Genomic DNA, 25,423 nt, shown 5'->3' with positions numbered 1-25,423 from the left:
TTCCTATTGTTCTAACCAAACCAGGATTTCCACGTCACTTCTCAGTTCAAGAAGCCATTGGTTATCAGAGGACAATGGTGCATCCTATTTAAGACTCAGCAGATCAGCACAGAGGAGTGAAGAACCAAGGTCATAACAGGGGATGCATGATGCTAACAGGAGAAGCCCGCTCATCGCCAGGCTCCCATCAGCTGGGGTTGTGCTCCTGGTAGCAGCTTGCCTTTCTGTTTTTTTCCTTCCTTTTTTAATGAGCTGTTTCTTTCCACTCCATCCTGCCTCTTTCCCTTCTCCCCTGTTCTATGAACCTTGTCAAAAACAAATAGAGAGTGATAGTAAAAACAGCAGGAGGATATTCTAAAAATAAAGACAAATACCAAGGGTTGTTAGCAAGTAGCCTGAGTTTGTCATGGTCCATTAATATCTCCTGTTTTTCTCTCCTCCTCTTTTTATTTTATTTAGAAATAAAATGCTGTCAGGCAGGAGTTTCTAGAGTTCTATCCTGTGGAGTCTGGGTCCAATTTTGGGAACTGGAGACTGTGGGAAAAGATGGGGGAAAACCTACCTGGGGCGGTGCACCAGCAGCAGCAGAGAACGGGATGGAGAGTTCCGGGGCTGCCAGGTGAGGAAGCTTTTAACAAGAGGAAGACAGCTCAGAAAACTCAGGCAGGGGATGAGGTGAAGGGTTGGGAGATGTGAGTTGCTAAACTGGACAACAGAAGTCGGGAGTCTATGGGAAGACAGAGACAAAAAGGCTGGAGAAGCCCAGCAGTTAGTGGGGATTTGGGGAAGCTGAAAGTCTCAGGCCTGAGGTTATGAGCTCTTGGCGGTAGGTGATGTGCTTGTGTCTCGGCCAAGAAGCAGACCTTGAACTGTTCTGGCAGGCGAAACAGTCCATGCCTACAAGACTGATCTTTTGAGACCAAATTAGCCAAGATAGACCCCCTAGTTTTACTGAAATAATGGATTTTTTGATTCAACTGTCTTAAGTTTGGCTCAAAAGATCAAGCTGGAAGGTTAAAATAGGATTTACTGCTCTGTTGTTGAATCCCAGAGTTCATGTTGTTTGGACACATGAGCCCAGTGTTCACAGGCTTGGAGAAGGCTTGCAGACAGGCTGGCACTGGGTCAGGAGACTTCAGTAGTTGCCATGCTCCAAAAGAGATTCTGATCTGGGCCACTAAGATTTGACTCACCTTTAAAATGAGCACTTGGTGCTCTCAGGTTAATGACTGTGGTGCATTCAGATGATAAGGGAATTTGCCTTGATTGAGAAGGTACTGGATGGAAAGTGGATGTTCTCTTTCTGAACATACAGTCTACCCAGAGGAAGTCCTGACCTGAACTAGTTTCATGCCTCACTTCAATGGTGAATCCTTTCATTAGAATATCATCATCTCTCTTTAAAGACTCAGACCATATGACACTTAGACATCACATACAATATGAATAAGAAAGCCAAACAATTTTTAAATTAGGCTTTTAGAATCAGAAATAATCTAACCCAGTATTTTCAAACTGATTTCTACAAGTATTTAAGTAAGTGTGGCAAACACTTTATTCTATCCTTCTCTAATGGAGAGACACATTAAAAGCCCTGAGAAGTCCTGCTGTAAAGAAATCTTTTCAAGTTCATTTCACCCAAGTGTTCTCCAAACTTATTTAGGCACCAAACCCATTTATTGGTGTAACTGTTTGGGAAACATGGATCTAGCAAAAGGTCTTTTCTTTCCTTCCTTCCATTCCCTTCCTTCCTCCCTTCCTTCCTCCCTCCCTTCTTCCTTTAAGGAGGATGCTGAGACCAACAGAGGTGTAATGACTCATCTAAGATCACGCAGCTCAATAATCACAAATCGGAGACTGAAGCTGTCTCCCGGATGCTGATCCTGGATTCCTTCAGTTTCATCCTAATGGTGTCATGATGGGGAAAAGGTGATACTGAGCTGGTTCAGGGCTTTTTCACCACAGATGTCCACAGTCTGGGGGCCCTGCCTGGCTGCGAGGCTGACTCGAACAGCAGACTTCTCTAGGCAGCCCTGAGACTCAGGAGTGATGACTGAGGCATCAAGGAAGACAATATAACCTCAGACATAATCCTATAAACTGTTCCTGAAGACCTGAGCAAAAGGACAGTGGATGGTGGTAAAGAATTCAGGTAATACAGGCAATGCTCAGCAGACTGGTTGGTGATAGTCATTAGCTAGGTGATCTGTCCACCCAGGATGGTCCCTGCCACCAGACTGTGGTGCAGGTGAGGCACCTAGCTAGCTGGGCTAGAATATGCAAACGAGGCTCCACTGGGAGGGAGTTTAAGTCAGACCTGCCTTAGAGAAACCTAGAGCATGAGACCAAGTAACTGGTCAGAACTCATAGAAATGAACCAGGAAAAGACCAAGGATGAATCCCAGACCTGGTCCACCAGAGGATGGGGAGAGGCTCATTCCTGGGAGCACTGAGTCCCAGGGACGATTGGAAAAAATGAGACTTCGGAACAATAGTCAAAATAGCTGCTGGATTCTGGATCTGAGAGTCTCTTCTGATCTTGGGCCTGAGTCAGCTCTGCTGTTTACTGGTTCAAGGATAAGTCAGGGCTAAGAGCTAGTACCTCACTGCCCCACAGGCACTGTTGAGGGACAAACCAGTGCCCCCAGGAGGCTCACTGTAACTCATCTTCACTGGAAGCTGGAGCTTCTATGGTCAAGTTGCAAATTGAATGCCACCTCCAAATACTCTTCACCCTCTCATTCATTCATTGCGCCAACATGAATCATGATATTGTCTAGGTACCATGCTGGGATTAAAAGGCAACTCTTGGGTTTTAGAGTCTAGTAGAGTAAAGAGACAGTAATTGAATGGCTCTCATAATCATACAGAGGTGACACATGTTAGGAAAAGAAGTACCAAGTGTCTCTTAGAGTGATTTGACCTAGTCAGGGAAAGAGAGAAGGTGCATAGATTGCAGCTGGGAGGGAAAGACACAGGAGAGGGAGAGGCAGGATGCTGAGAGCGAGACTGCGTGGTGCAAGAGGGGTCTGGAAAGACCAGTAGAAACCAGACTACACAGGAATTTGAGCTCTTATTAAGGAATTTTGTCTTTACACGATGAGCAATGGAAGCAGATGTGTTAAGTAGGGAGGTAGCATTACTACATTAGTGTGTGTACACACATATTGACTTTTTATTAGGGAAAATGTCAAACATACACAAAAGTAGAGAGAGCAGTAAAATGAACCTCCTTTTGCCCATTATACAGCTTCAAGGGTAAGCAATATTTTGCTTGTCTTGTTTGATCTTTCTGCTGCTCATTATTTTTTTCTGGAATATTCTAAAGTAAACCCCAAACATCATACCATTTCATCCAGAAATGTTTCAGTGTGCATCTCCAAATGATAAGAACATTTTTTTAAAATTTGTGTTTTGAAATAATCACTCTGGCTGCATTAAGAAAGGAATGGACAGGATCCAAAGTAGATGTGGGTAAACTTGCTGGTCTAGGCAAGAGGGGAGATTAACACGGACATTGGTAGTGGTGGTGGCAATGGAAATAACTTAGTCCACTGCAGAAACATTTATGAGGTAAAACCAACAGGACCTGGTGATGCACTGGGTATGGAGGCCGAGGGAGTGGGAGGTATCTAGGCTGACATGATGTTTCTAGAGGGATGAGTGATGAGGAGTCTAGGTAGAGGACCAAGCCTGGCGAGAATGACTGAGAGTGGATTTTGGACATGCTGAGTAAGGGGTTACCTTGGAACCTCCTGAGATGTAATGACTAGTAAGTTTCTGGTTCACAGGCCTGAAGCTAGAGGATAACTCTTGGCTAAAGATACATATGTATGAGTTATGTACAAAAAAATACTAATTGAGGCCATGAGAATGGCTGAGATTAAGTGGGGAAAACACCCGGAGTAAAAATAAAGTGAGTTCGAACCTAGGACTAAGGAACTCTACATTTAATGGCTGAGTAGAAGAAAATATTCCTGCCAAGAAGATAAAAAGGAATAGACCTCGAGGTAGGAGAAAAACTTCAGAAACTCAAAAACTCAGGGGAAAAATGTCCGACGACTTTCCACGTGTGGAGGGAATGCCCTGCAGAGAATAGAGGGCACCGACAGCTATCAACACTATTGCTCAACTGCATGAGTGAACCACACAGACACACTGATGGTGTGTGGGTCCCTGTCTGCGTCCGTCACTCTCACACCCACACCGCCCTCACAGAACCTCAATCATCCTGATCCTCAGTACCTAAAACCATGCTTGGCATATGGTAAGTTCTTAATAAATATGTGCTAAACTAAACACATACAGTCAGAGAACTGAGACACAGTTCCACCTTCTAAAGAAGAGAACTCAGACATCACAGACGAGCCCACAAGGGGACCTCTGAATCCCGTGCACAGCCTCTACCTATAAACCTCCATGCCTCCTCTGTCAGCCAGAGCATGTGGTAAGTTGGGCAAAATTAATAAAATCGACATTTGGATGACCTGCACCTCTCCCCTCCACCACTAACAGGCATACAAAGTTAACTGAATTTTTTCTCATACATTTTCTTTGCCAGAAATATTTTTAAGGGTACTTTTCATCAGTATTAGCCCAAAGGTTGCATCAGTGGTGTTTATGAGCTTCCTCCTCTGGGCTCAGGGCTGTGTGACTGATTCCTGTCATTTTCATCAGAGATGGGCAGAAATACACAAATGGATCTTGAAGGATGGGAGTTACACTTCAGCAAAGAATTCACAAAGATGCCATAATCCACAGTGGCAACACTAGTGACAGAGCAAGTCGAGTTGGGCCACCGAAAGGGCACTGTGGAGAAGAAGTCATTATGGAGAACTTGATAGGCAGAATACAGACAAAATAAGTGGGAAACAGAGAAATCCTGGGTTGCTGAAGGAAGCTGACCTTCACTTACTGTGTTCTTTTGGTTTTATGGTGTAATGCAACCAGAGATTTCAGAATGCTCACTTTCTGCCTGTCTACTCAGATAAAGAGCGGGGGTAAGTATGCAGACTCCAAAATGATGGTAAGTGAAGGACTGTTTCTATGTGGTTTGGGGAAGTATTCAGACCCATGAATTTGTAGGGCATCCTGAGCTCTGCGAGTTCACAAATAATTATGGAGCCTAATTAGGAAGCCAGGATGCTGGCAGCCTCCTCGCCCTGCCCTCCTGCTCAGTTTCTCTGCACTGCATGATGACAACGGAGTTTCCTTTCTCAGGAAAACTGATGCAAAGTGCCTGCCTTTGCTTAGCGACCCCTCAGCCACATGGTTGTCTACTCGTTGAATCATAATCTACTGATCTTCTACTGATCTTGGAACAGAATCAGTGTGGTTACACATTAATATTTAAAAGTTTTGCTTTTTTAAAGTGTCAGAAGTAGAGTCTGGTTGCAACTAAATAAACTCTATCAACAACTAAATAAACAAAACAAGATCCCTCATTCAAACCTGGGTTTTAAAATGAAGTGCATTCCATGGTGCTTCTTCTGTTAGCATCATCACCACACTGTGTATAATGGGATGTTTGCTTGACCATCTCTGAGTGAAGGCAAGCTCCCTGAGGGGGAGACCATGGATGTTTATCTCTAAATTTCTAGATCTTGATACAGCTCTTGGCTCATAATTGGAGCTTCAAAAACATTTCTGAATAAATGATGTAGATGAAAATCCTCCATTCAGTGATTTCATTTTTCACTTACTTTGGGATATTCTCATCAATTAGATCTGTGAGGGTCCAAAAAAGTAACCAAGTTCCATCTTCTTGATTCACTGAGGAGAAAACTGAAGCTTACACAGATGAACTCTGTGTGACCTGAATTTAGTAGCTTTATACTGTCTTGATGGCAGTTGCTTTACTGGTGTTTCACACCAAACTCGTTTGTGTTGTTTCTCCTCATCACCCTCAGGCAAGATCCCAGAGGACAACAAAACAGTCCTGCCAGGAAAGACCCAAGGAATGCCAGTCCAGGAGGATTTTCTGTTGGAGAGACTTGAAGATCTCCACGGATGGTGAAGGCTTGAGCGATCCATCAACACTACTAGTCAGTGGCAGAGACAGAATCAAACTCAAGTCAGACTTCTACTTTCAAATCTTTCAAATCACCTTCCTCCCAAACCTCAGGAATTTATATTCCAATTTTGTGCCTTCCCATCTTCAGAGCCTCCCTCGAGTTTGTGACCCAGGAGTCTGGAAGGAAACTTGTGTTGACTCATTCACCTCCATCAATGTGCCACCAAATCCCTCTTTCGGTCCTGTAATAACAATTTCTGCTTGAGGCAGCTGCCATTTTTAGCACAACTGCTTGTGCGCAGTTCAGGCCCCATCACCTTATTTTCCCCCAGGATGTCTAGATTGAGATTTTCTGCCTCTCTGTCTGGCTGATGTGCTTGAATTCTTGAACTTCATTTCTGTTGTCCTCCACTTTTTGCCAAGTGCTGTAATTATGTTATTTCAAGCAGAGCAAGTCTGCTCCCCAGCACAGCATGGGGGTCATTACGTGACACCCTGATGCCCAGCAAGGAAGAATTTTCAGACTCTGGTTTCAAATGGCAACACTGATTTCTCTCCCAAGTCCTCCCATGGAAGAGTCTAGTTCTAGGAGCTCTCATCCAATAAATGGGAAATCCACAGTAATTTACTCTGGCTCCAAACTGAAATCTCAAAGTTTGAAGCCAGCAGGGGAATGACTTAGGTCTAAGCGGTAATCTTGAGACAAGGTTGACCAGTAGTCTCTGCCCAGGAATCCCCTTTTCACTGAGGGCATTGCTTCTTTCATCTTCATATTTAGCAGCTCCTGTCCTAAGAAACAACTTATTCTATGCAGACATCTTCCTTTTCTTAGGATTGTCTGGGACTGTCAGGTTGAGTAAAGATTTGAGGGCTTAGGAATTCAGCTGTGATCTGTCTGAAGGTGATTCTTGGACTAAAGTTGCATGAATCACGACACCAGAGACAGCCGAGTCCAAAAGCAAACTCAGGATAAAGAGTATCTATAAATTCAAAATACCCAAGGGATTGGCAGAACTGTGCAGACTGACTCTACTAACACTGCAGTATGGAGCAGTGAGTTTGGCTTTTAATTATTCCCATAAAAGATAGATTCTTTGTTTGCAGTGCATTCTCCCAACTGTGTAAAAATAGCTCTTTAGTCAAAGACTCTCAAAGCAGTTAATGCAGCTGGACTTGATTTCAGTGAATCCTTGGCTAGTTAGGGACAATGGCTGTAGTACTAGATTAATGAGGCCAAGGTCAGGCAATCAATTTTCTTGTCCTAGTCCATGTCCAAAGATGGTGTCTTTTAACTTTCCTGTACATGCATGCCAAGGTCACAGGGTGATGAATATGGGAAAGGAAAAGAAGGAAATCTGAATAGCAAATTTATCAGGCATAACAAGATATACAACTCAAGACATGCAGAGGTCTCCTCTGACATGACTTCCAAAGGGTGTTACTTCTCTGCTTGTCTCACTCCTTCCCCATATATTTAAGAAATTCATCTACACAATCTGCCAGAATCGTCTACATGATACTTAAAAAATGAGAGCACATTCATTTATTCAACAAATATTTATTGACCATCTACTACCCAGCACTGCTCTAGGCTCTGGGAATACAGAACAAAGCCCTTGTCTCATGGTGCTTTCATTCTACTAAGAGGAGACAGAAATACACATACAAACACAAACATAAGTATGATAACTTCAGATGGTGATCAATGCTATGAGCACAATAAAATAAGACTACGGGATAGAGAGTGACTGGTGTCGGTTAAGAGATGTGTCTCTCAACATTAGTTTAGAACCTGAGGGAAGGTGGGGGCTCTCTGAGAGGCTAGACCTGAAAAGAAGGAAGTAGCCCTCCAAAGATCAGGGGAGACAATCCAGGATAGAGGCAAAGGCCTGAAATAGGGTCAAGCTTGGCATGTTGGACAGAGGTACAGCTAGGGTGGTGGGATCACAGTGGAAGAGGAGGAGCATGATCAGAGATAAAATGGGAGAAGGAGGCTGAAGACAAATCTGTCAGAACTGGAAGACCATAGTGAGGAGTTTGCCTTCTGTTACTAATGTCAATCAAAGCCACTGGAGAGCGGTGGTAGCCAGTGATGGCTGTCAATAATTCCTGCCTCCTGGTATTCACACTCTTGGATTATCCCTTTCCTGTACCAGCATTTGTCTGTGTACAATAGCATACGGTGGAAATAATATGTGACTTCTGAGGTTAGATCAGAGTTTTTCAACCACAGCACTGCTGACATTGTAGACTAGATAATTCTTTGGGGTGTGTGTGTGTGTGTGTGTGTGTGTGTGTGTGGTGGGGAACTGCCCTTAATGTGGCAGGATGTTTAGCAGCAACCCTGACCTCTACCTACTAGAAGCTAATAGCACCCCCTCAACCAATTGTTACAACCAAAGGTATCTCCAAACATTGCCAAAAGTCTCTGGGGGAGGCCAGGAAGCAAAATCACCCCTGGCTGAGAGCCATTGAGGAAGATCTTAAAAGACATTGTACCTTCTGCCTTGTTCTCACTCTCAGGTAACTCACTCTGAGGGAAGTAAGCTGACATGTTGTGACAACATTAAAGAGCCCTATAGAGAGGCCCACAGGCCAAAGACTAGGCCTCCTTTCACAGGTATGTGAGTGAGCCATCCTGGAAGTGGATCTTCCAGGCCCAGTCAAGTGCTCAGATGACTGCAGCTCTGGCTAGCATCTTGGCTGCACCTGGTGAGAGACCCTGATCTAACCTCTCACCTGAGTCTCTCCTGAACTCCTGACCCATATAACTGTGAGATAAGAAATTTCTGTTGTTTGAAGCTTGTGGATAATTTGTTACATGACAACAGATAACTAATATGGAGGGGGTAAATATGGAGAGTGGTATCATCTGATTTATACCTTAGGATCCATCTGACTGGTGTGTGGATAATGGGCTACAGGGGAAGCAAAGGGGAAAATTGGGTACTGATTAGGAGGTTGTTGGCATGATCTGAGCAAGAAGTGATGATGATAGATTTACACTACTAATATAAAGTAGATAAACAACAAGGACCTACTGTGTAGCACAGGGAACTGTATTCAATTTCTTGTAATGAGCTGTAATGAAAAAGAAATTGAAAATAAACACACACACACACACACACACACACACATATAACTGAATCACTTTGCTGTACACCTGAAACTAACATTGTACATTGACTACATTTCAATAAAAAATTAGAATTAAAAGAAGTGATGGTCTAAACTAGAATTATAGCAATGATTAAGGTGACTGCTAGTTCTTACAGCACTCCTGTGAGAATTAAAAAGAGGGACCTAGTCCTCAAGGTATTTTAATTTTATTTTTAAAAATAATATTTATTTTAAAAGAAGAAACACTTTGACCATTTGATAAAATTTTTCCATAAAAAAATAGAAATCTATGATGTCTATCATGTGAGTGGGAATTCCCTTGGGAATGTCCCATCTGCACAGTCATACAGGGAGATACTAGCAGTGGTCATATTGAGAAGCAGGTTCTTTTAAAACTTAAGCAATTTTGGATAGTGTTGGGTTCGGTGTGGACAAGATGTGAGGGCAAGATGACTGCTGGATTGGGGTCTGAGCAATTAGTTAATTTACCAAAACAGGGAAGATGAAGGGAAGACTCAGTGGTGGGATTGAGGTGAGGGTGAAGGAAAATCAATAGTTCTCTTCTGGTCACGTTAGTTTGAGGCGCCAAACAAATATCAAAATGGAGATGTTGAGCGAGAATTTTATGAGCCTGGAACTCACGGGGGCTGTCAAACCTAGAAAGACATATTTGGGAGTCATCAGCCTATAGAGAGGTATTTAAAATCACAAGATCAGACAAGATACCCTAGGAGAATGTGTTGATAAGAAAGATGGCCCGAGACTGAGTGAGTCCTGAAACGTCCCAATGTCGAAAAGGTTGAAGCGGGGGAGGGGAGAACTGGTAAAGGAAAAAAAGTTTTCATCAGTGAAAATAGCATGAAGAAAAAGGAGAGGACAGTGGTCTGGGAATTTAGGGAATAAAGAATTTCAAAATGCTGGAGTGAGCCACGGAGACACTGTCAGACCCAGGCATGCACGCTGATCAAGGAGAGCGATGCCTCATATGAATCAGACATGAAATAATTGACCAATTAATGAATGAACAGACAATAGCAAACGTGCATATTGTGCTTTCTACCTGACAGGCAGTGTTCTAAGTCCAGTCTGTGTGTTAATTCGGTTACTCTACACCGTAACTCTATAAAATCGGGACTAGAACCCCTAATTCCAGATGAAAAGAACTGAGGGCTAAATAATTTGCCCAAGTCCACAAAGCTAGTATGTAGTAGAGTCAGGATGTGACCCAGCAGTCTGGTTTCAGAGCCAATGCTCTTAACCTCTGTGCCATGCTGTCCATAAATGAATGAAAGAGATAATAGCGATTTAAATTTGGAATACATTGAATTATTGGTTTCCCTGAGCTTGCTCCATCTAGGTGGTATAAAGAAGTCAACTGGAAAGAGACGGGGCAATGGGAAAAATCAGGCCTTACATTAAAACAGCGCCTTGCATGATGCACAAAAGCAATATTGCACAAAATATAAAGCAATAAGCACAAAAGCTAGTTGTGCTAGCAACCAAGTAGACTATAGCTCATTGACAGCATCAAAAGGTTAGGTCCACTTATTTCCATTTCTTATGGAAGAATCCATTCTCAGAGTTTCCTGGCCTCTCCTAATTTCTGACTCCCAGCTGTGCTATTTAGCTCTTTCCCCTTGGTCCATGGACATCTTTGATGCCCCATCTCATAGCCTCTCAGCCACATTTTTAGCTCCAGCTTTTGCTGTGGCAGCCAGCAAGAGTACCATCTGACTGCTCCTTGCCTCCCTTATACCAGGTGCCCCTTGCATTCTGCCCAGGGTGGCTCTGCACCACCATATGGTGAGCCCGTGGATACCCACTCAGCTGTGCCGGTGTGTGAACCAACCTGGAAGCACAAGGGAGATAACACCCTAGAAGGGGGTCTTAATGCACAGTTCCTAGTCAGTTCCTGTAGGATGGAGCCCCAGGTGCCTACTCTCAATAATACGCCCTTGCATTGGCTTTTGTTCCTTTCCTATTTCCCAGACCCTCAATTCTGTTCCTTTGGGGTCACTTCCCAAAGTAAATTATGTGAGTCAAGCCTTTGTCACAGAGTGCTTTGCAGGTGAATCACCTTAAAGCCATCCCAGTTACATGGTCAGTAACAGCTCTGACAAGAGAGCTGTGAGGCTGGGTCTTTCTTGAGAGGTTCATGATCACCACCTTCAGTCCTCAGGATTGAGAAGCAGGCCTGGATCTGAGCCCTGGTTGCACTGCTCACTTACTAAGTAACCTTAAATAAAACACCTAACTTCTCTGTGAATCAGTTTTCTCATCTATAAAATATGAAAAATAAGAACATCACCTTCCTCTGGTGCTGTGAGATAATGGATGTGATAATGAAGTGTTGCATATGCAGGGACTTGGTAGAATGTTAAGAGTGTGTGTGAGTATAAGTGTGTGAGTGTGTGTGTGTGCATGTGCTCTTTATTTTACTAAGCCATCTCCAAGCCATAATAAAATTATTCCAAAGTACATTTACACAATACCATAGCCACCACCCACATGTGGCTATTTAAACTGACATGAAATAAAATTAAATGGAATTAAAAATTCAATCCCTCAGTCACACTAACCACCTCTCAAGTGCCCAAGAGCACACATGGCTAGTGGCTACTGTAGTGTTTGCTAGCACAGATATAGTACTTTTCATCATCACCAATCATTCTATTGAATAGTGTTGTTCGATGGTCTTATTGTCATGAAAGCTGAGGCAGGGTGGGGAGGATGTCATATCTCAAACTCTAAGGCTGTGTCCATTAGTCATCTATCTGGGTGCTTTTCTCCCCAAAGCTTTCCATCCACCTGGGCATCCAGGCCCATCTTGACCATGCACAGTGCCTGGAGCTGGCTCTCTGGGTCTCCTCTGCCAGAACCATTTCAAAGCATGTGCCCCTAGGTAGAGCAGGTGCCACATCTCTGAGCAATGGAATGATGCCTTCCCACCCACTGGCTGGCACAGTGAAAGCTGGGCACTAAGAAAAAAGGAAGCAAGTCCAGCCACGCTACAGAGCCATCAGCCTCCTCATAGAACTTCCCACTTCTGCATATGTCACCTGCAATCTGCTTGCAAGACACCACACAGAAGGCATGCTACTGGCAGCACAAGGGATTTAAGAGTGGAAAGCCCACTAAGTCCTGATGCTGTTTCCATCTGATCTTTTGGGGGTTGGAATGATTTTCCACTGGGGGTGCTATAGGTGCCTCCACACTTCTCCTGACCCACCCATAAACCTGACAAATGAAGGCAGTGTTGTTCCCAGTAGACATGGGTTGTGGGAAATTGTGAAGTAGAAAGTACCTTCCTTCTGAGGCTCACTTTAGTGCAGACCTACTAGATGCCCACTGCGCTCAGACCAGCCCAGGTCCCACTTCTGAGGCCCCACCTGCACCTGCGCTCACTCAGAAAGTTAGCACACTTGCTCATTTTTGGCCTTGACTTTCTCACCATCAAAAATTTCCTGTATCTGAGTCATCCACAGTAATGCAAAAATGAGTCAAGATATTATCTGCATCATGTCTGAAGTCAACAAAAACATTGTTGAGATACAAAACCTCAACTTCAAACTTCCCCAAGAGGAAATCCACTTGTTGATCTGAAAGTAACCAATCCCCGCGACAAACAGCTCCCCTGTTGACATCCACTTCCGCCCCCCATCGCATGTACACAGGCACAAAGGGTGGCGATCATGCAGCCCGGAGGAGCCTTCTGTGAGGTCACGTGAAGTTGCTGACCCCGGCCTTCACCTGACCTTTAATAGGTGACCCACGCACCCCCCACACCTCACACACAGCCGAAGGGAGACTGATGCTGTCACGGCCAATACTCTACATCTTCCTGCCACCTCTTCTCCTCCTCTTTCAAACTGTCACACTTTCCACCTTTTTAGATGTAATATGTGCTTCCTCCCACAGCTTTTCTTAGTTCTTCATGACCACCTTACTTCTCAATCCCTGGCTCTGAAAAATTTTTCCCTACCTGACATCCCAGGTGACTTGTCAAGGTTGAGAAAATCAGGCTCATAGTATAACCCAGATATTTTAGGAAAGCGTATAAAATAAAGTTGGGAGAGGAAAAATATAATATTAAATTTCTGCATTATTTTAAGAAAATTAGTGCCATCAACCCCAAGAAAGGCTATGTAATCAAATCCTTCAATCACACACAAAAAATTAAATATTTAAGAAAAATATTCTGGAAATTCCAGGATCATTCAAAGTCCAAATGATGAGCTTGTGACCTAGTCCAGTGAACGTTGGAAATATTCTGTACTGCTGCACTGAGTTTTTAAGGGAAGATTGTAACATATTCATTAAATAGTCATATATTGAAAAAAACATAATATAACCCAGAAAAAGTAGTATATTGAGCAGAGACATGATCCAATAAGGGAGACATGGTTGGAGCTGAGAGTCTTTTGCTTTATACCAACACCAAAAGCTATGGTGGAATTTTGAGTTTAAAAATTTTGGCTTTGGAATCAGAAGGCTTGAGTTCAAATTATGACTTGATAACAAGAAGCAAAGGCAAGTTACTAACCTCCTTACCCCTTTCAACTGTGACATGGGACCGTATCATCTTCACACTAGGATTTTTAGAGGATTAAATATGGGATAAAGCATAAAAAACATTTAGGATAGTGTCTTCCACATAGTGATTAACTAATGATAGAACAATGACTAGTATTATTCCCTTATCAATATAATTATCATGATCATTACTATCCACTTAACTATCAGGATTTCTTAAAAACTGATTAGAGTTAGCAGTCCACAGAGAGTGAAAAGCAAGGAAGACAAGATTCAAGCCCCAGTAAGATTAAAATCTGCACTCCTGACCCAGATGCCTCCCAGCTGCCAGGCCACAGTGCTTCCCTGAGAAATGAGTAGACTGAAGTGCCTGCTTATTTTGCCATTTTTTTTCCTGTTCACCTCTTGACTGCTCCTACAAATAGATGTTTATTTAATCAGCTAGTCAAGGGAAATTTTCCTTTGTGGAAACTGAGAAATATAAAGACTGCCATCATTTACAAAACCAGGGGAACTGGCTCATTTTCCCATAATTTTCACCACATGCTTAAGCTGACAGTTTCATGAACACAGCAAGGAGAATAAACAGCAAGACGATTCACTATTTTTTCAAACAGATTTTTTGCAGTGACGTTTCACAACAAGATAGAAAACCTCCACCAAAATGACATTTTTCTTCCCTGGAGAATGTCTTTCTAGGAGACCTGTCTTTTACACCTCTGCAAGTGATAATAGAAAATGTTTTGGTGCCCCTAACTCCTGCAAACCATGAATCATGACCAATCCCTGCAGAAATGAGAATTAACATCCGGAGTTTATGGAGTTGGCATTCATCTACAAAAACCAGGAACCACATTTAAATATAATTATTTCTGGACAAAAAGCAAGGCTTAGAGAAAAGAATCCCAGGCTTCTCACATAATATTTATGTCCCCTCCTCCTCCTCAATCTTTAAAAACATGCACACACACACAATTTAAGACCCTTTGTACTGGTCCAAAAAGCTGCAGGTACCCTTGCAACACCCAACAAAGTAATTTGCTCCAACAAAGACCTTCAAATGACTAGCTAGAGCAATTCACAACTGTACCTTTTGTCCTCCCATTTTAATAGCCACGGCAGAGGTGTGTGGGGGCCAGAAGTAATTATCTGAGGTTGAGCAACAATGGAGAGATAAAGCCGGGGTCACCTCAAATAAAGATTTCACACCACTTCAACGCCAGCGGCTCCCAAATGAAAATGAATCTGCTTTGGTCTTTACAGCCAGTTAGTGGGCATCCATTCTTCATCTGGTGCCGAGGACACCCGTAGTTTTCCAACTTAGTGAGTGTGGAGGAGGCAAAAGCCATGATAAAGATGAACACTCTCAAAATATACAATGACCAAGCCTGGAATCCTATTGCAGGGACTGATTACAGAGACGAGCTGCCCAGGTTTGCTCACCAATAGCATTGAAAATTATGAAATCGCCAGCACCTTCCACTGCCTCCTTGGTTGACAGCTTAACAAGAAGGCCAGTGCTAACTGGCCTTGAGGACTCCACTTATCTGGCCCCTTAAAGTACTTGGTGATATTTTCAGGAAAGCCTGCGCCTTTCTTCTGAGAGCCAGGCCAGTCCCAGCAGAAGGGTGGGTGGTTACTAGAGAAATCAACACAAGCATACTTTTTGTATAATCTGGTCAATGACATATTCTCACTATTAATCGCACCTTGTGTAGAGCGACTGATTCATTTAAAACTAGGATTGCCAGATAAAAGACAGCACACCCAGTTAAATTTGAATCTCAGGTAAAACGATTTTTTTTTCTTAGTATAAGTATAGCCTATGCCATATTTGGGATCTACTTATACTTAAAAATATTTGATTATTTGAAATGCAAATTTAACTGGGTACTCTGTATTTTTTACTTGCTAAATCTGGCAACCCTACTTGGAATCCCCTTGTAGTGGACTAGATTATTGTTCAAAAATAATCATGTCCAACCCCTCCCTCATCTTCAATGTGGGAGTTTAAGTTCCCACTCCACCAAAATTTATATGAACTGTGTAACTTGCTTTGGCTTCATGGTGGGTAGAGGGTGCTTCCTCCCTTAAATTGGGTTTGACAGTGAAAATTGGTTTGGCCAATGAGAGGTTAGCTGACATGACACAAGCAGAGGTTTGAATTGGGTTTGTGTAGCTGGGCTTGAATTCTTGTACTCTTCCCATCACCACGTTCCTGGGGAGTCTTCCCTAGAATGAACATGTCTGGAACTGCTCTCAACCTAGGCAGCTCTGAGGACCCAAGCCCCATCAAATTCAGAACTTGATGCAGAGCTGTTCAGCCAAGCTTAGCCTAGATCAGCCAACTCCTAGCCAAACAGTAGTATTGTTTCAGACATTAAACTTGGGGGCTGTTTGTTATCTAGCAGTAATGTAGCATTTGCAGACTAAAATACTACTAAAGTTGGTTTCAAACATAGGAAAAAAAATCTTTGTTTCCTTAAATAACTTCTTAAAGTAGCCAAAACTTCACCTACTACAGATGTGGTAATCTCAAAATGTTAAAGGGACTCTACCAGGCCTCCTCCAGCAAAATACCGTGCCAAGGGTCAGAACAAGTAAGTTAAAATCTCACCTCTGCTATTTGCAAACCATGGTATTGTGGGTAAATAGATGAGTTTCTGAGTATGCTTGCCTACCTATACTGTGGGGATAATTTCTATCCATCTGCTCACTAAAGTTACAGTGAGGAACCAATGAGCTAATGTATCGCAAGTGCTTTGGTCAATTGTAAAATTCTGAATGAATATGTATAAAGCATACAGAAACATGCCTTGTACAGGGTAAGTGCCATATGCGTGTGCTTGCTAAAAAAACAAGTGTGTACATACAGAAATGCACATCTATCTTCACCACACAATCTTACCTACTCAACCTTTTTTAGCACGTGCCCTGTGCAAAGCATAAGGAGGGTGTTAAGTGAACTGAGAGGAACATTTCCTAACCCAGATAAGAAGGTCAGGAAAAGCTCCCCGAAGGAGAAAAAGATGCGAAATATGAAGTTACAGTGATCTCTCTCACTCACTTGCACAGATGCCAACTGCAAGAACAATGTCACAGAATTTCTTTCCTAGCTTCTGAGACACAGTCATTTAAGAGAATGACAGCAGCAGCCCCTCACTCATTCCACTGTAGATAGTTATATTTTCCCAGCATGGATAGAAATGGGTGGTATGGAAGCAGAGCAAAGGAGAGAGAAAAAGCCACAAAAGCCCCTCAGAGACTCTATAAATCAGCTTGACTGAAGCTGTCATTTTCAAGAAAGCTAGATTAACTTTTTTGTTTGGCTTGGTTTCTGGTTGCGTGAAACCCATTTTTCATGCAAAAGATGTGAACTTTTCAATTTTCAATTTATATTGTCTCTGATAAAGCTAAATGCCCGCTTTTATCTACCAAAGAAAAGAATCATTAATAAATTTTTCAGTCAAAATCTGTTTATACAGTCATTGTCATTTTAAGAGGGGCTCCAGGCTTCATTACAGACACCAGAACTGCATTTCAACGTGTGATCTGAGACATGTGAAATTTAAGCATTAGTAACATCCCTATTGGCCTTAATAAGGACAGAATAAGAAAAAAAAAATGGAGGGAGGAAATAAAGGAATTAGATTTGATAATAGCTGTACAGAAAATCAATCAATAGACATTTATTGAGAACTTATGGACATTTAATGCTGGACATTTAGACCTAAATAAAATATGTTTCCTGCCCTTAAGGAGTTCACAGATCGATGTAGGAAACAGACAGGCAGATTTAAGATACAGTAACAGGAACTTAATAGAATCTGAGAAATTATGATACAGTAAGAGTTATAGGCTATGCAGACACAGAGGACAAAGTAGTGTAGGACTTTACAGAGGGTTTTACAGAGAACACTCAATCTGGAGCAACACTGGAATCTTTGTCAAAAGCCGTTGGTGACTCAGCTAACAACATTACACTTCTTCATTCCTAACAGATACCCTCTGTTCAGGTATCAGGCAGATCCCTGAGAGGCAGTTCTAGACCAAGGCAATGAGTTGAGTGAGGTCTGACCAGTCACAGCCATCCCATTTCCCTTTGCCTGTGATTGATTCAGGAGTGACCACGTGAACCATTTTTAGCCAATGAGATGTAAGAGGAAGCCTGCTAGACAGCTTCAGGAAAATTTTCTACCTGATTAATAAAAAAGAAGGCGGCTCAAGAAAAAATGGCCCTTGATCCACCACTTCTGCCTTTCTGTATCGGCACACCATCCTGCCTACCAAACACTACACATCTTTTCTTTCTAACAGAACCCAATCTGGTGGTTGTAGTCGCAGCAACTCACATAACCACCAAAGCAAATGTCGCTAGCCCTCTGAGGCTGGCAGAAGGAAAAGATGAGGACAAGAGGTCATCAAGCCACAGAGTCAATCCTGGAACCATCATCTCCAGACTTCCTGTTAAGTGAGAGGATAAACTCCTGCACGGTTTAAGCCACTATACCAGTATTCTATTGCTTGTAGTTTGAGACATTCAAACTCCCTGACATAATGGATTCACAGTCTAGTCCAGGAGCTTACAGTTTAGGGACATTTAGTCTAGGTCTTAAAGTATGAGTAGGAGTTCATCAGATAGACTAATAAGGGAAAGAAGCATGGTAGTCCAGGGAAACACCCAGAGCAGAAAAGATAAACAGGTGGCAGACCATGAAGGGCTCAGGCCATACTAGGTGTTCAGGCTTTATCTTGCAGGCAATAAAAGGCCAGGAGGGGTTTTAAGTAGCAGTTAATTTAATAGAACTCACTCTGCCTGTAGCGTACAAGCTGGATAAGAAAGAAAGGAGGCTAGAAGAAAGAAACTGGTTAGTAGGCTGCCTAACAGGGGTGAACTTAAGACCTCCCTTCCCCAGGCGTTTTTGCTTTGCGGCAAGGTAAAGTTCAACTTTCTACACAGGTTAAGCAACCTCTTCTGACTTGGCTTATCACTTTTCCTGCACCCAGTGATCCTCCACTGATATTAAGCAGTATGTCATTTAAATTCTTCTCGCAGAATGTAACTGACTTGGCTTTCACATCAACAATCACTAGGAAAGTTGCCCAGCTTTGCAGGGATGAATGGCATTTAAAAAAAAAATCATCAAAGCCAACCAACAAACAAAAAATAAGCAATTCAAGGCCAAACTCCGTTTCTCCAGGGAAGGAAGGAGGCATTGCAAAAAGGACACAGAACAGGAATGCAAAATCACAAGGCTCTGCTGCTTATGAGCTGTGCCACTGAGAGGAGCCACTGACGTCCACCAACATCATCAGTGGCCCTCCCTGTGTAACTTGAAGGTGAGATAGGATAATCCCCAGCAATTGAAAATTTCAAATTCTGGGATTCTGAGCATCCTAACATTCATGAAGGCCCACTCTATGTCATGTACTATACTAAGCTCTTTACATATTTTATTTCATTTGACCTTACTAGCAACCGAAGGAGCACTATTATACCCAAGGCACACATGCAAAAACTGAAACTTACAGATGCTAACGATCTTGGTCAAGGTCACAACAAGAAGTAGAGGAACCAAGATCAGAACCCAGGCCTAGCTGACCCCAAAACACTGTCTGTGTTCTTAACTTTTTTTCCCCATGATATTCTGAACATACATGATTAGTGTAGAAAGTTTGGAAATACACAGTCAGTATAAAGAACCCTACTGTGTTGTCTTATATCTGTACTGGGAATTGTGAGATTATGCTGGTTTTTCTTTTCCTCTTTATGTCTAAACATAAAAACATTTTGTTTTTTCTTTTTTTTTACTGCATGCAAATATTCTTTCAGAGTTGACATCTAACACTTTGTACAGCTCTGTACCATGCTGTTTACTAAATAGCCTTTTGAGCATTTTCTCTGTTAGTAAAATTCTTCAGAAAGATTTCGTGGATCTTTGGAAACATTTTTTAAACGACTCCCCTATTGTTAGATATTTAGGATGGCTTTTCATGGGGTTTCATTTTTAATATAAATAACACTGTGTCAAACATCTTATGGATTGATTTGGGGAAAACGATTTGCAAAGGGTATAAAATATTTTCCACAGTCCTGTTATATATCACCAGTATGCCTTGCCATTTAAAAAAAGTTTAAGGAATTCATGATCATAAGCACTCTATCAAAGTATCTACTGCAGACAACCCTGACATCATTTTAAAAATCTTTAATCATTATAGTCAAAAATGTTTTCTTTTGTTTTCTGTATCTTTTTTTATTTTCTGTTATCTTTGATTCTTAAAGAGGTTAACCATGTTTTCTGAGTTTATTAGCTATTTTGATTTCCTCTCTGATGAACAGGCTGTCTACTTCCCTATTGAAATCTGTTTTACTTACCAAAAGGCACAGGCTCCAATACACGCGCATCTTCAACCTGCTGTCTGTCATGGATGTCAGCTGACGTCTACTGCAAAACAGCCGGTGCAAGAATTTCTCATTCTGTTTTTCCCACTGGTTCTATGGAACATAAACGTAATGGTGTGAATCAGACAACTAGGAGGCTGTGACCTGAGAAGGTGACACACAAGATTTTTTTTTAATTAATCTGTCCAGATCACTCCATGGGTCTGCACCATGGTGACCAGAGGCTGTGATGCAGGTGATTAGGTTTGAATATTAAGGATTCCAGGAATCTTCTGTGAGTACTTCTCCTTGGCCCTGAGACGATCACACTGCCTATGGGCACTGATGATTCCAAGGAATTTGCCAGCAAGAGGGCGACCACCTTCACAGCAAGGACCTGACTACCTAGGTTACTGCCTCCCTCCCCTACAGACTGGCCACAGCTGATGCGATGACAGATATTTCTCACCATTCCATTTATACAATAAAGATCATTGACTTGCTCTGACTGTTTCTGTGAGCCTTAACCTTTTCTTTAACATCAGTGAGATATGACCTGAATCCCATTCATTCTTTCATCAATTCATTCAAATACTTACTGAACATCTGTTATTTGCCAGGCACAGTGACTGGCAATGAAGATAAAATGGTAAACATAAATGAACATGATCCCTAACCTCATGGATTCTAGTGAGAAGAAATGTTGTTAACCACGTAATCACACAAACAAAGGTCTCCAGAGCACAGTGCCCTGGTGAAGCAGAGAAGCCATGAAGTTGGAGAGGTAAACCTGGATGGACCCAAAAGAGCTTTGGACAACAAGAAGCCACTGACTGTTGTGACCACTACTGGGCTCTGGAAAGGTCACTCTGGATGTTGGATGGAGTAAAATTGGGGGGGGGGCAGGGGAAATTAACATTTGGAGGGGGACAGTAGAGCCACATTTGAAGCCAAATACTGTGGTCTGGGAGAAGCAATGAGTAGTTTGTACTCGGATAGACAAGATGGAGTTTCCTCATTTGCTCTCCCCCCCTCCCCATTTATTGAAGTCAAAAGCTTTTTTATTTATTTGTTTTTTTGTTTGGGTCTTTTTGTTTGTTTGTTTTTTAACACCTTTACTGTGGTATGTTATTTGCTGTACAGTAAACTACACATATTTCAGATGTACTATTTGATGAATTTTGATAGATATATACATCTTAAAAAAATAATGATTGGTCTTTGTGATTCCTAGTAATAAGTCCTGTCTTATTTTTTCACATAGTATAAATTATAGTCTTATGCCGGATTGTATTAAGATCCAACAGTTCTTAAATAATGTTACCAAATAACCATATAAATCCCAAATGCAGCAAAGGCAAATAATCTTCATAGTATACTTCTACCTCATTGAAGTTGAAGTTGCTCTTTTCCACTTCAGTGTGATGTAGATTGTTAGCATTTTGTTAGTGGTTTCATTATGTGGCTTTTTTAAAGGGAAAAAAGTGGCTTTGATTTCTTCTACAGTTCATAGCTCTTTGATGAGACACTTTTGGGGAAATCATATTAGTCCAGGGATGTTCTGAATTACCAAATGCTATTTAGTAGATGAAGTCTTTCAATGCAACTGTAATAAATAAGCATTTACATCCTTGGCTATATTACCTTATATCCTGGAACCAAAGTAAGATGGTTTTCCTGTTCCCACAATCAACTTCTTTGTTGTTTTAAAATTCAAGTATTTCCATCATTTATAATTCCTGTTTTGGATGATAGTTCTGACTACCATCTTTTTTATAACTGCTTGAAGCCAGTTTAAACCAACTGTTATATATTCTTCAAAATTGCTTTTAAGTAGTGACTTTACCAGAGGCAACAAGTCTACACAGCAGCTGAGTGAGATGTATTGCCTTTCTTCCTGTAAACTATTGGTTGGCACAGGAAGGCGAACTACCCCAAGTCCCAGGTCTTCTATCCTCACCAAAGAAGCTACAAGTTCACTTACACTTCTCTTTCTCCAGGAAGTTAAAGCTACATTCAGTCTCAAATTCCTGCTGAACAAAACGTGTGTCATTGTTTCCTGGTCCTGAGAAACCTCAGAGGAAAAAACAAAACCTACTCTATTTTGATGATGCGCTTTCTGTCTGTGAACAACCAGAATCACTGGAATGAACCAAATATGAATATTGTGGCATAATTTCTCAGGGAGGCGGCCTGCACAAGCCAGTCCATTTTCTTTATTTGCCATGTCACAGCCCCCACTTCTAAAGACTGGTTTCTTCTGTAATAAGGATTTGGAAAGGGACGATGAACTTTCTTTATGCGATAGATCATCTTACGTAGTTTATCTGGGCTTTTCACAGCTTGTCCAACTGTTCTATTTATGTAAGCAGCCAACTGTCTTGGAGATTTCTTAAACTCTTTCGGGTTCTTGTTAGTGAAATTAGAGAGCCTTTTTTCTAGGAAGATCAATGGAATGATCCTCAATATTATCACAAAAGTTCCTTTTCTTTCTTTCTAAAAAGTGTGGGTTTCAGATGCCATAATCTCTTATATACCGATGCCTCGTGGTACTGCGGTGCCTCTGCCCCACCCAGGCGCTGACCCACAGCGCCCCGCAGCCTAGACTCCATTTCAGTCCCTTCTTAGTTGTAAGGCAAAACATTGAAAGCAAGTCTTTCTTTCTGACAGAAGTGTAACATCATATTGGGAATTTGTACTATCATTCTAAAATCTACTTAGGGTCTTTTGAAATGCCTTAATTCATTTTAAAAAAAAAAGGTAATGGTTGAATGCTTAACCATATGCCAGATAGTGTTCCAGGAGCAGAGACTATCAGGATGGAAAAGATTAGCAAGATTTATACCCTGACAGAATTTACACTCTACTGGGAAGACACACATATGAACATAGGTACGACAGACAATACGTTTATGTTCGTATTCATATGTATAATCTCAGGTAATGGTTAGTGTAGTGAAGAACCCAGGTGGGACAACTGGATATAAAAGGACAGTGGGGGAACTATTTTAGACAGAGGGGTCAGAGGACATTCTTTTGAAGAGGAGGTGACATTTGGTTGAGCCCAAAACCTTGAGAGGAAGTCACACCAAGACTGTGGGAAAGAGAATTTTTAAAAAAAGAGGAAGAGAAAGTGCAAGAGATTTGTATTGGTCGTGTTACGGTAATAACTGGAACAAACAGCCCCCGAATCTCAATGGTGTAACACAATCAAAGTCTATTTCTCACCTAGACTAGAGCACAGCCCAATGTAGGCCTCAAGGGAGAGGGAAAATGCTGATCGTTCCACTACGTCCCTGAGGCACAGACTCCTTCCCAAATGTGGATTCACCATCTGATTCATTCACCTCAGCCTCCTTTGCATTCAAGTCGTAGTTAAGAAAGAGAAGACAAGTTTGCATGTACACAGCTTTACAGACCAGAACCAGAAAGGACCATTTCCACCCACACTTTATTGTCTACAATTCAGACACCCACCTGTAAGGAGGCAAGGAAGTATGTGTGTGTCCAGGAATAAAAAGGAAATGGTTTAGTCAACAACTAGCCAGTGTGTGCCACAGGTGCCAAGACTGAAGTAATCTCGGTGTGTGCACAGGTCATGAAAAGAGGATGGATTTGATTCTAATTGACAATAGGGTGCTGACTATATATGGTTTCCATCTAGCTGCCGTGTAGAGACTAAGGGGTAAATAATGGAAGCAAGAGAACTGCTTAAGAAGTGTTTGCACTGGTTCCAGGTGAAGCGCTGCATTGAGGCTTTGGCAGTGGAGATGGTGAGACGTGGTCAGACTCAGAGGATGTTCTGAAGGTATCACTGCTAAACCTTGCTTATAGATGGAATGTGGGGTTTGAAGGAATCAAAGATAACTCCTTAGTTTGAGTCTGAGCCCTGAAGGATGTGAGATTTCCTCAGATGGGAAATCTAGAAGAGAAGTAGTTTCAGGGCTGGCCATAGTAGATGTGAAGAGGCACTTCTAAGAGCTGATGTCCCAGTAGAGAGTTGAATATGAGAACTGGGCACTTAGAAGAGAATCACTGAGGTAAAGATACTACTTAACGCTATGGAACTGGATGAGTTTGTTGTGTCAGGAGGGTGGGTGGACAGACCATGTGGAGTCAAGAATCTTACAGGCTGAAAGATTTGGGCAAAGAAATATGAAGTTACTCTTACTGCAACCATTGTTTTCAATGAAGAATAAGATATTTATCATCTCAGAGAGAGGCTTGCAGAAATAGGGCAGGAGGTGTATGTGGAGAAAAGTATAAAAACCATACAGTAAGAAAAAGGGCTGGAGCAGGGAAGTGTAGCGGAGTGTCTGGAAGGCGGTGCCCATGTGAGATGTGTGTCCAGGAAGTGAGACCCGCCTACCCAGTTTGGAGATTTTCTTCAGCACTGCTCAGCTGCTCGGGCACAGGCAGAGAGGAGGAGGGTTTGGATTTCACTAGACCAGGGTTTAATCAGATGAGTTTATTGGGGGGCAGCAGGCTAAGAAGGATGGATGCTGTGGAATAAGCAATGTGGCCTCATGGAAAGAGAGGTTTGGCCTTTGTTCTGACATCTGGGAGGTAACCTCCAAATACCTGGAATTTCCTCGGTGACAGGCGTGTCTTTTGTTATTCATGGTGGGCCCCTCAGACCACACCTGACAGTTTACGGAGAGAAGATAGCTCAGGGTGGGGCTGGTCACCTTTGATAGTATCAGACAGGAGACTGGCCACTACAGAAAAATCCACTGTGTGTTTAGAAAGCAAGGACTTGGGTCATGTGGTATCAGTCAACCTTGAGGCAGAGTTTAACGACCTAGACAGCCAATCAATCAATCGCTCCTACATAATCACGCTCAATAAAAACTCAATAAAAAGCTTGGATGGGCTTCCTGAGTTGGCAGTACTCCGTGAGTACTGTCACATAGCAATGCTGGGAGGGCAACTCGCCCTGAGAATGATGGCAGCTCTGTGTTTGGAAGCCTACCAGGCTCTGCCCTATGAGTCTCTTCCTCCAGCTGATTTTAATCATCCTTTCCTCATAATAAACATAATCATCAGCATAATACCTTTCAGTGAGTTCTGTGAGTCTTTCCAGCAAATTATCATGAAGATGACTTTGGAAATCCCTCTGTTGTGGGTTAAATTGTGTCCCCTGAAATGGATATGTTGAAGTCTTAACTCTCAGGACCTCAGCATGTGACCTTATTTGGAAATGGGGGTCATTGAGGATGTAATTAGTGAAGTTAAGATAAAGACATACTGGAGGAGGGTGAGCCCATAATCGAGTATGACTGGTGTCTTCATAACAAAGGGATATTAGAACTCAGACACACACAGAAGTAGAACATCATGTGAAGATGGAGGCAGAGATTGGAGCAATGCTT

At 42.2% G+C, this 25,423-nt stretch overlaps 1 pseudogene; it reads right to left on the bottom strand.

The window, feature by feature from the left end:
- Nucleotides 1-21,648: 21,648 nt before the first annotated feature.
- On the bottom strand, nt 21,649-22,574 carry LOC102504734 (annotated as a pseudogene).
- Between the last annotated feature and the right edge of the window lie 2,849 nt (nt 22,575-25,423).

This window comes from Camelus ferus, chromosome 5, assembly GCF_009834535.1.
Source record: "Camelus ferus isolate YT-003-E chromosome 5, BCGSAC_Cfer_1.0, whole genome shotgun sequence".
NCBI classification, from domain to species: domain Eukaryota; kingdom Metazoa; phylum Chordata; class Mammalia; order Artiodactyla; family Camelidae; genus Camelus; species Camelus ferus.
This window is presented reverse-complemented; position numbering and strand designations above follow the sequence as displayed.